The sequence below is a fragment of the Misgurnus anguillicaudatus genome, chromosome 19, assembly GCF_027580225.2.
Source record: "Misgurnus anguillicaudatus chromosome 19, ASM2758022v2, whole genome shotgun sequence".
NCBI lineage: Eukaryota > Metazoa > Chordata > Actinopteri > Cypriniformes > Cobitidae > Misgurnus > Misgurnus anguillicaudatus.
Genome location: NC_073355.2, coordinates 41,704,535 through 41,717,287, shown reverse-complemented (window position 1 = coordinate 41,717,287; position 12,753 = coordinate 41,704,535). Strand labels below are relative to the sequence as shown.

General features: G+C 35.7%; 1 long non-coding RNA gene across 1 annotated transcript in view; it reads left to right on the top strand.

Annotated features, from left to right (window-relative positions):
* The window catches only part of LOC141350917 (uncharacterized), a 152,681-nt gene extending 149,560 nt beyond the window's left edge, over window positions 1-3,121 (top strand). Inside the window, exon 3 of the long non-coding RNA XR_012359006.1 lies at window positions 2,540-3,121. This is a non-coding gene — a long non-coding RNA (uncharacterized lncRNA). The remainder of the gene's footprint in view (window positions 1-2,539) is intronic.
* Window positions 3,122-12,753: the final 9,632 nt, after the last annotated feature.

The window sequence follows — 12,753 nt, the reverse complement described above, 5'->3', positions numbered from 1 at the left end:
AAGTTCAATGTGGCAATTCAGTCGAATTAACAATCATACAGTAAAGATCACGTCAAGAATGAAAACATGGTGCTGGGTTTTGTTGTAAAAAGAATTGGCAATCTTAGACTTTATTCAGTCCACAAGAAAATTACCACACTTCCAGCATATGGTCAAATCATGTAGTATTAGCAATGTACGACTTCACTTACATAATTTTAAAGAGATTCCAAGCGTAGACATGACATTTATCTTCTGATGATATGAAAAGTATTCGTTACAGTAAATTTTCTGACGCGTTTTTGAAAAGACGTCACTGATGGAGAGATAACAGAACGCGCATTATGTATATTTTCTTAATTTTGTGAAAAGCACAACATTCAGTTTTTATAGACACACAAAAAATGACACTTAACGTTTTAAATGATGTATAAATCATATCTGCATGTCCAAAATCAGCAGAGTAATCCAAGTCTCTTTGTGCAGTGATTGAAAAAGAAAGAGTTTGCGCCGCGACCGCAAGGAGGGTTAATATTCATAGTGTTTGTTTTTAACAATGTGCTGCGCAGCCGCACGTCGAAAATAAACATAGCGATTAAGTGAAAGTAGCGCATTAAATTTGGGGTGGCACACGGGGTGGCCAGTGACATGTCAAGGGTGTCCAGTGCCACCCTGCACACCCCTCTGGCTCCGCCACTGCCTGTTAATGTAGAGGAAAATACTGAGTTGCAAACAGTATCTGCCAATATGTGTTTATTGCATCCATTACCATTTACACGTATTGCAAAGAATTGGTACTTTTGCACAGTTTAATTATAATAAAGTGTAAATAGCATCTAAAGCTACACTCTTAGAACGAATGTGTTAAAAACAACACATTAGTGTTGATTCTGGGACAACACACTAACTGCGTCGTCCTGGAATCCACCCATCTCTGTGTTATTATTGAAACAACACATTTTGTGTTACTTTTAACACAACATGTGTTATACTTCAACACAAAATCAACACAAAATGACACATAATGTGTTAAAAGCTTACCGCACAATGATGTGTAAAAAATTAACACATCCTTTCTACGAGTGTATATGATTTACTGAATCACAACCTAGGGGACTACGGAACTGTTTGAGACACAGGGCAGGGATTGACCCATGTTAACACCCAAAAAGAACACTGTGTATTAACACTAAACAAGTGTTAAAGCATGAGATATTTGTAACTGAACACCAGATTTTAACACTGGCTGCCCAACACTATGTTTTTATCACTCAATAATTTGCTGTGTGAATTCACAGAGGCAGAAACATAAATTAACATTATCTTGCTGGCAACCAAGCTGCTAGTTGATTACTGGTATTTAACAGCACATTTTTTTACAGTGTGTGTAAGTATTTCACACAATAGTACATAACCTTACATTATATGCATTATAAGATTTGCATGCTGTGCATACTATACGTACTTCATACAGTCACAGAAAAAGCTGCATTAAAATGATTCATTGAATTTAATACATTTTTTTAATGTAAGTGGTTGCAATCAATTTATTTAAGCTACATTTAAACAAAAGTTTTATGTTTTATTTTACTTTGCTAATCTTTTTTGTTTAAATGTAGCTTAAATAAATTAATTGCAACCACTTACCTTAAAAAAATGTATTAGATTCAATGAATCATTTTTTTCAATGCGGAGCTTTAATTCAATTGAATTCAATTGAATTGAATTGAATTGGTTTGCATGAACAAAATGCCGGTGATGAATATTTAATTTATTTAATTTATATTTAATTTATGTTTAGAAATGTTGCATGCGTCTGATTCAGTGGAAAGAGGAAAAAAAAGGGAGATTGAGGTTTACCCTAGTTGCAGGGGTACAATACATGTAAATAACCTTAAGAGTGTGTGAAAAACTTGAGCTGATTTCCTGCCATAGTAGCAGAAAAAAGGAAGCGGTGCCTCTAAAAACCACAACCAAGAACCTTTAACTAAATCTTTCTGTTTAACAGACACCAAGTCTTTACAAAAGATCATTTGTGAACCTGGACCACAAAAACAGTCATAAGGGTCACTTTTTAAAATTGAGATGTAAGCTGAATAAGTAAGCTTTCCATTGATATATGGTTTGTTATGATTTGGCCAATAAACAAATATTTGAATATCTGGAATCTAAGTCTGCAAAATATTGAGAAAATCACATTTAAAGTTGTGCAAATGAAGTCCTTAGCAACACATATTACTAATGACAAATAAATGTTGGAGATATTTATGGTAGGAAATTTACAAAATATCTTAATGAATCGTGATCTTTACTTAATATCTTAATAATTTTTAAAAATTTATAATTTTTACCCAAGTGTATTGTTGGCTATTGCTACAAATGTACCCATGCGACTTATGACTGATTTTGTGGTCGATCACATAAAGCATTTTAAAATAAACAGAACCTCATTATTTGAAGATTAAAAATACAAAGTTAAAAATCAATGCAGCTAAACACATTTAATGATTCAATCTGTCTGCAAATAATTATTTTTCATCTTTTCTCTGTTTGTTTTTAGCGTTCCTGTCCAGATGTAAATACTTGGCAATTAAAGAGTTAAAATCATGGAATTTTTGTGAAGATTTTGTAGTTTTGATCAGTACTGAGGTTGATTAACAGATCTGAAAACAATATGCATCTGATACATTTTATAGCCGTTGAATTTAGTGGATGTTTTCATCCACTAACAACACGAAAGGGTATAAAATCTCATCAAGCCATTCATTAAATGTCTAGATTTGATTTTTTTTCCTTAATTCGTCATTTCACCCCTTAGTAAGGATAATGAAAATATTACTAATTTGTCTCTTCACGTTGTTATGAAGTGCTTGTATGAGAAACTTTATACATTTTTTAAATGACTTGAAATGTCTGATCGTTGACTTTTAGGCGTTTGGTCAGTCCTTCCTGCAGCTAGATATTCACATCTTCAAACAAAACTTGAGCTACCTGGAGGTTTTTGAACAGCAAACACAAGCTGTATCACATGTTTTTTTTCAACACATACCGTTTTTAAAATCACAGCTTTTTGTTTAGCCATGCGTTTGATATCATGTGACACTGTGCACATTTTTATTAAAGTATCGCTAGAGCAATTTAAAAGCAGTACTCTCCTGATAGTGTGATGTCATAACTGTGGGCTTACATTATAATGTAGCCTCTTTTTCAATACGTCACCTATGAACATGATTTATGAGTCCTGACTGATCGATCTACATGGACAGTATGACCCCCATCATGCACACTTTCAAAGCATAATCAAGCTTCGGCTTTTGTTCTTGTTTAGTGACCTCTAGTGGTGAAAATGACAATGTGCATTTAAAAGTGCCATAAAAGCTGTTGGAGGGAAACGTTGACATGCATTTCACAATGTCATGCCACAACTTTATATATATAATCACTTTACCTTTCTACATTGAATGATATAAAAAGGATTTCCAAGCATTCTACTCTTCGGCTATAATGGGGTTTGTGGGTCTCTAGTAATGTATTCTATTGGTGGGATGTTATCTTACAGATATAGTAAAACACCATTAAATCCTATGGGTAAGTCCAAAAATACTACATTAGTTAGTGTAGTAATGGTTTTGGTAGACAGCTAGATTTAGTCTAGAGCCGAATTTCTGAATTTCATTTAAACTAATGGATGTTTTGGAATACATTGTTTGTTTTGAAGCAGTCGTCTGATTTTTTTAAAACACAGAACTATAAAGTATGGTCTGGATTACCAGAAGAACTGCTTGAATGATTTTTTTTATTTATTTTAAATCTTAGGTAAGAAAACTTCACTGGTGTTGTTTTGTCCTAACATTTATTCAGACTATTTTCGGATCAATATGGGACAATTTCCAAGAGATATTAGATCTTGATGCTTTGTAACTTGCATGCATGTTTTAGTAACATTTCCTGCAAAAAATAGCTTAATAATGATATTTAATACTGCTTAAATATCAAGTTAGAATAATGTATGCTTTATACTTTAATGTCGATAAATACTGTATGAATGCAATTTAATTTTACTGTCATAAAAATAATGTGGGTAAAATATTTTTAATGTGTAAATGTTAAAAAACAATATTAATGTGGGCTTAATAATAGTGTTTAAATGCAAAATAATAATGGAAAATAATATGAATGTGGGCTTTAATAATATTTTAATGTCGAATAATAATAATAATGTATGATTTGTAATACAGTATATAATTTTAAAGATCGGTAAATGCTGTAAAAGTGCCATATATTAGTATTTATTTTATTTTAGTATTTAATAATGTTTAAATGTGTGCTTAACAATATTCGATGTTTAAATATCAAAAATGTGGGCTAAATAATATTTTTAATGTTTAAACGTCGTAAAATAATATTAATGTGGGCTTTATAATAATGTTTAATAACGGTAACCATGGTAACCGATTTAAAGCGTCACTGTAAAGAAACGATACACAACGGTTCCCTGGAGCTTGCTAACTGAAAAGTGTTATTAATATTAATTTACACTATATTAATCATTAAAACAGCTAACATCCTATATGTTTTCAGTTTTGTAAATGTATTAAATCTACTTTTATGATTTTTTTCTGACCAAAAACTATTTCAAATCTCTTCCCTTACAGACTGCAAACTCAAGCCGCTTTAACGAGGTACAGGTATAGGCTACAGGTTAACTAACAAACATTTGCAATATTAGCCTACAATGTATTTTAAAATGTGCCCTGTTTTTATATCCTTTCTTTTTCTTCTTTCTCTCATTTCAGTTTGTTATCAACTAACGTTAACGTACAGATCGTTAAACGACCATCGCCCTCCTGAGATGACCGCTGAAGATGGGATTTAAATAATTATTAAAAAGTGTGCTTATAAAAGAAAAATACGCACGTCTGGCTTAGTTTGTTAGTCATCGTGAACAGTTGAAATGTTTATTTATGTTTATTATAACAATCAGATGCAGGGAAATGTTTATTGTTTATTTCTTAATGTGACGTATCTTTCTCTTTCTGGCAGCAGTGAATATGGTGGACGTGTGTAAGATATTGAAGGAGTCTGCTCTCCGCTTCATCTCCTTCTATGATGGGGTCATGATGGTCATAGTCCTGCTCAACTCCGCAGTAGATGTGTCCTTGACATTTCCCAGTGTTTCGATCACAGCAGGTACTTTAAAAAGTGTCACCATTTGTTTGATAATATACACTCTAAAAAAACAAACGGTGCTATATAGCACCAAAACAATTGCTTTGGATCGTAACGATAGAAGAACCATTTTAGTGCCATATAGCACCGGTGAAGAACCAGTGAAGCACCAGTGAAGCACCAGTGAAGCACCAGTGAAGCACCAGTGAAGCACCAGTGAAGCACCAGTGTAGAACCATATAGGGGCCATATAGCACCACATATGGTTCTACATAGCACTATATGGTTCTACACAGGTGCTTCACTGATGCTTCACTGGTTCTTCATCGGTGCTATATGGCACTAAAAATGGTTCTTCTATCGTTACGATCCAAAGCAACTGTTTTGGTGCTATATAGCACCGTTTGTTTTTTAGAGTGTAGGTGAGAAGTTTAACCATGTAGGACCACGGTATTTCACTTTAATAGGCTTTGATTTCATGTTTAGTAATTTGATAGTTCACCCAAAATAAAATTCTGTCATCATTTTCGCATTAACTATTTTAATTAATGGTAAGTCATACATGGATTTTGCTTTGTCTTTTTCAGGCTGGCATCTTATGGTGTTGGAAATGGTTTTCCTGGCTTTCTATATTGTGGAATGTCTGTTTAAAATCATAACTCTGCGTTGCAAATTTTTCCTTTCTGTGTTGAATATTCTAGGTGAGTTTCTTAGACATCATTCAAGAACATATGGTGGTCATGATACTGTAGGAGTTAACATCTTGTTTATTGATTCACCTCGCTCTAGACCTCTTGATTACTCTGGTCGGTGTGGTGGACCTGCTCGTTGATGTCATCGACCCCAGAACAACAGAGAGCAGTCACTTTGCCTCCTTTTTCAGAATCCTTAAAATGGTCAAAGGTCTTCGAGCTGTGAAGGTCTTCAGGATCTTGCGGGTTTTGGGGTGAGAATATTTAGGGGTGGATGACACAGAATGCATTTATGGTAGTAAGAGGTGCCTTTATTTAATTGTTTTCTATGGACAGTAAGCGTTTTGTGTGCTGTTTATGCGCCCTGAGCGTTGCGTTTTGGAACAGCCCAATGTCATTTGTGTTTTTTTCAATTGAATAAGTCACATTAAAACTCAAAAGTATTATTTTATAAACATGTTTTTAAGAATTATTATAATTACTGTGTAAAAACTAGAGATACATCGATAATATTTTTTTCGCTGATAGACTGAAAATTACCTTTTCTGAATGTTATTCATTCATAAATCATATCCATTCATTCAACTAGTGATGTTTTTTTACGTTTTCTATTCACAGAGCTTCATTGCATTTTCATGTTCTCTTTTGATTGACAGAATACACTCACCTAAAGGATTATTAGGAACACCATACTAAGTTTGATCCCCTTTTACCTTCAGAACTGCCTTAATTCTACATGGCATTGATTCAACAAGGTGCTGAAAGCATTCTTTAAAAATGTTGGCCCATATTGATAGGATAGCATCTTGAGTTGATGGAGATTTGTGGGATGCACATCTAGGGCATGAAGCTCCCTTTCCACCACATCCCAAAGATGCTCTATTGGGTTGAGATCTGGTGACTGTAGGGGCCATTTTAGTACAGTGAACTTTTTGTCATGTTCAAGAAACCAATTTGAAATGTTTCGAGTTTTGTGACATGGTGCATTATCCTGCTTGAAGTAGCCATGAGAGGATGAGTACATGATGGTCATAAAGAGATGGACATGGTCAGAAACAATGCTCAGGTAGGGCGTAGCATTTAAACAATGCCCAATTGACACTAAGGGGCCTAAAGTGTGCCAAGAAAACATCTCCACACCATTACACCACCACCACCAGCCTGCACAGTGGTAAAAAGGCATGATGGATCCATGTTCTCATTCTGTTTACACCAAATTCTGAATGTCTCAACAGAAATGGAGACTCATCAGGCCAGGCAACATTTTTCCAGTTTTCAACTGTCTAATTTTGGAGAGCTTGTACAAATTGTAGCCTCTTTTTCCTATTTGTAGTGAGGATGAGTGGTACCCAGTGGGGTTTTCTGCTGTTGTAGCCCATCCGCCTCAAGGTTGTGCGTGTTGTGGCTTCACAAATGCTTTGCTGCATACCTCGGTTGTAACGAGTGGTTATTTCAGTCAAAGTTGCTCTTCTATCAGCTTGAATCAGTCGGCTCATTCTCCTCTGACCTCTAGCATCAACAAGCCATTTTCACCCACAGGACTGCCGCATACTGGATGTTTTTCCCTTTACACACCATTCTTTGTAAACCCTAGAAATGGTTGTGCGTGAAAATCCCAGTAAGTGAGCAGATTGTGCAATACTCAGACCGGCCCGTCTGGCACCAACAACCATGCCACGCTCAAAATTGCTTAAATCACCTTTCTTTCCCATTCTGACATTAAGTTTGGAGTTCAGGAGATTGGACCACACCCCTATATGCATCGAAGCAACTGCCATGTGATTGATTGATTATATAATTGCATTAATGAGAAATTAAACAGGTGTTCCTAATAATCCTTTATGTGAGTGTATATCGGCCATGACTATGGACTGTTTTGAAACTATCATCCAAGGGTCGATTATATATGGGTGCACCTCTAGTAAAAACCTAATGTGGACTGTGTTTTCAGTGATATTTATGCTTTTATTTCAGTTACTCTAAGGATGCACAGCGCACATGGAGAGTACTTCAACGGTCCACGAAATCAATCATGGTGATCTTGTCTCTCATGCTAGGCAACTTCCTAATGTTCTCAGTAATCTTCCGGGAAACCTTCAGTGATTCTGACCCACAGAGATTTGGTTCGCTGGTCAAAACCATGGCCTCTCTGATGCAGGTTATGTCACTGGATGACTGGCTTAGCGTCTATTACACCAGTCGAGACAACGGTACGAGACCTACTACACAGCTTATGTTTTTTGCTTCAGAGTTTAAAACAGTCTTGATGCATGTTAACAGGTGCGGGATATATCATCATCTTTCTAGTTCTCTTCATCTTGATTCAATGTTACATCCTTTTGTGGTAGGCAAGGAAATACACGGACATTTACATTTGATTTTCTGGAAATTATTATCATGTTATAAGTCGCATTATTGATTTTGTACAATCAGTCTGGCCGGAGCTGTGCTGCTGGATAATTTTACTCAGGCTGATAAGGAACCCAGGGCTGGAGAGACCACAGAGGTATTAGTGACTCAAAGCAACAATTCACTCAAATCCTGAATGAACGTATTTGACTGATAACACTTAATGCTTTTACATGATTTCTGGGCAATCATGAGGATAAGAGCCAATCAGAAGAGCAGACAGGTGAGAGAATGAATGTATTCATTATTAAAATATCTATTTGGTCATAACACAGAATCTGAAAATCTTGAGCAAAATATGACCATTAAGTGAATTATTTCAACTCAAAACTGGATTTACATTATCTCAATATATGTCAATATCTGTTTTGACAGATCAGACCATGAGTGATGAGGAGTTCGATGAAGAGACCTGTAAAGACGACACCTTTGAACAAAACAAACACCGTGCACAGTGAGATATGATTTTTATTTGGCTTAGCAACTCTCCTAGTGTATATTTACTTGTATATTTACTTTGCTGAGGCTTCCCAGTATCATTTATCTCACAATATCTTCAGGATAATACGCCTTATTCAGTCTGGTTTAAAGCGCACGCTCTGGACGTCCTCACAGCCTCGGTTTGAAATCAACATGGCGGCGAACTGAATAAAGCGTATTCAGGAGCCGTTTCTCAATGTCAAGGAAGGATCCTCGGACGCTAGAATTTCGAGGATGCTACGTCATCGACGTCCGTCGAAGGATTGTTCCAATGTCGAGGATCCTCGAAATTTCAGCCAAGGACTCAGTTCGTTCGAGACATATCCCATATACAGGAAAGGATGCAAATTTGTATCCTTCGCGCTCTTCACGCGCTGAAATCACCCACAATCCTATGCGCGCAGCACCGAAAGCACACCTTTCAATCACGCAATGACGTAATGACGTGCACTTGTTAGCCTGTTCCATTTAGCGTGTTCTCCGAATGCTTAAAAGGAGCCTTGCCTCGCCTCTGAAGGAAGTGACTTGTAAGGACTAGTCCCTGCCAAGGAACTGGGAGAAACGGCTAGGATTAGCTAGTGACTATATCCATGTACTATTTACAATTACAGTATAAATAAAGGAGCTCTTTCTTAGATTTTCATTATGCTATAGGAGGAAAGCCCTGATGGAAAAATACTGGAGACTTCGGCCCAGATCCGGGTCCTCAATATGTTCACGAAGGTCATCATTGATGTGAGTTTATTTTTGACTTTTACATTAGATTTTGCATTTGGCGGATACTTTAAAGTAACGTACACTACTCTGACTGAAGAGTTTGTGTTCATTAAACCCATGACATTTTTATAAGAGTTTGTTTCTGTGTTAAGGACCCTCCAGGACCTTACGTCGCGAGTGGAGACCTAAGAGGCCACAATGAAGCCTAAATGTGTGTTGGGTTTTTTATTCATTTGTTTATATTTGTTCATAGATTTGTAAGATTAATATCCGTTTGCAATTTTAATGATATTGAATTTAATTTTTTTATATTATATTGTATTTAATTACATTTTAATGATATTGTATTTAATTATATGTATTTAATTATAATTTTAGTAAATTAAAATATAGCCGACTCAATCTTTACCTGGGGTTATCATTTATCTCACGATGTCACCAGAGACCCTGCAATGCATTTTGAGTTTTTGACAGTGTTGGATTTAATTGGTGTAGTGGTGCCTGGAGAAGTGGGTATACTCTTTAATTTAGGCCACATTTTTAGCAGCCCAACTAGTGTTTAACGGGGCAATAAGTAGGATTTTAAGTGTTTTATTAATCAAAATCAATGTATTTATTCATAAATATGTCCTCTGAGGCAGCTTTCCAAGGCAGCCATCAAGGCATGTCCGAATTCAATGTTTGGCTTCCTGTCTTCTGAGATCAACATGGCGTGATTGGTCGGACTGAATAAGGCGTATTCAGGATTAGCTAGTGACTATATCCATATACTATTTTAAGGAGCTCTTTCTTAGATTTTCATTATGCTATAGGAGGAAAGCCCTGATGGTTTTCAAAAATACTGTGAGGCTTCGGGAGTTATTGCAAAAAAAGGCGCTCTCTGTTTAAATTTCAAACAGATCCGGGTGCCTCAATAGTGTGTCACGAAGGTCATCTACCTTGATGCCTCCGAAGTTCATTTCCTCATGACTTTTAGGCATTACGATTACTGCCTTGAGTTTGGACGGATACTTTAAAGTAACGTACACGTACTCTGATAAACTATAATAGCAGAGAGTTTGTGTTCATTAAACCATGACATTTTTATAAGACGTTTGTTTCTGTGTTACACGTGAACCAGTAGCATCCTGAGATCAGCGATTACGTAACGGCTACCGTGGAGACCTAAAGGGGAGGCCACAACTGTTCGTTTGAATGCCTACAAACTAGATGTGTTGTACTTATTTATTAAACATTTGATGATGACTATAGTCTTGTTCATAGATTTGTCCAAGATGGGCTGCACAGTATTGTCACTGCTTCTTGACTTTTCAGTGTATTTCATGAAATTAATATTTAGAAGTGGGTTAACCACATGCAATCTATTTATATGCGGGTAGTTGATTATATTGCACTATTTTCAATAATTAAATAAAATAAAAATACCATTTTGAATGCATAAATTGAGTGTTCACGTGAAGATAATATTATATTGTATTTACATTTTACAATTTTAATGATATTGTATTTAATATGCTTACATTTTAATAGATATTGAGTTATTATAAGTTATATTTATATTAAGTATTGTACTTTAAAACATCTGATGTCAATTGGGAAATCTGTATTTAATTATCACCTTGTGGATTTAAGGGTGGCTTTCCCAACCTCAATTTTCGGAGACACTACCTCAATTCTCAAAATATAGCCGACTCAGATCTTTACCTGGGGTTACTCGTTCTTTTTGTTCAGTATCTTCAGTTTGACGTGATCAAAAACATGCTGCTCTTGTTTGCTTTATTGTTTGTGGTCCACTGCCAGCCATTGATTTATTTGTTTTGTTTGTTTGACAGTGTTGGATTTAATTAGGTGTAGTGGTTTGCAGCAGGGTGACAGACTCGCATACAGTGGGATGCACAAAAAATTACATTCTTTAATTTAGGCCACATTTAAAGAAGTAAACTAGCAATGGCCACAGACTAGTGCATTTAACATTTTTGGTTCAGGCAATACGCAGGATTTTAAGGGTGATTAAAATTATTCAGATCAAATTGATCAATGTATTTAAAGGATTCAATAAATATGTCCTCGTTGGTAAGATCAACATGACCTCTAAAGTCTTCAGTGATCTGACAATATCAATTCTTTGTTTAAATTTGTTTATTTTTATTTGCTTATCTTATACTTGATCAATAATTGTAATATCCATATCCCGTCCCAATCTTTATGAGCACACTCCGGACTTAGTAAAGACCTCCTCACAGTCAGTTTGATGACATCACGTTTTGGTAATGTATCTTGAGACCCTTAAATGCGATACGTCCAGGTGTTCACTGTTAGTCGGATTCTGATGACTCTTCAGCATCACAGGAAATGGGTGTTAAACGATTATGTTGCCCGTGCACGTGATGAGCCTTTATAATTAGTTTCGTCTCGGATTCCCAGGGGTCTGTATTCCAGAAAGCAGGTTATGTGACTTACCCGGGTATGTTGGAGTAAGTAAGCGCGATAACCTGCTGCAGTTTCGGGCTTCGCTTAAAAACGGAGGTCAACTTTCGGGTTATGTAAGTAACGCTGATGAGCAACTGACTCTCTGACAGATAACCTACTCCGGAGCAGGTTACTCGTGGACAGGGTAAGTTCAATTTTAGTTAATACCAAACGAGGCTCCGGAGGATGTCTGCGCCATTTGCGTGTACTTATGATGAGCGTGCAGCGGGCGTGGAAGCATATATTTTGCATAATATTACAATATTAAAGCATTTATTTTATTACATTTGACAGTTGGATCGAATATTTATTGCTGTCTAATAAAACATTTACGATATTTTCTTTAAAGACCAATCATTTTTTTTAATACATGGATTGATATCTTGTGATTAGGACAAGTTACTGATAAATTTAATTATGATCCACTTCAAATGTTGACAAGTAAATAATTATTCATATTTGTGTTCGGACTAAATACTATACATTGCCTAATTATGTTCATTCAGAACATGTGAACCAGCTGCATATCTCCAAATATCAGTAGATGTACATAACACATTTCCATCAGTTGCAATTACGCATGTTGGAACAGGGGAGGCGCTAGAAACCACTGTTCTATTTAAATTTGGTCAATTCAAACTAAATGGGGGTAACCTCATCTTTCACTTACTAGATAATTTGAGTCTTGCATGAATCTAAAGTTCTAATAAATTGTGTGCTGCAAAGTACATTGTCAATATTGAGCCAGAAATCTTAACATATTTTACTGTAAGTGATCAATGTGCCAATGAAATTACAGTAACAGAATAGTTAAACCACATGCAATGCCTAATCAAAG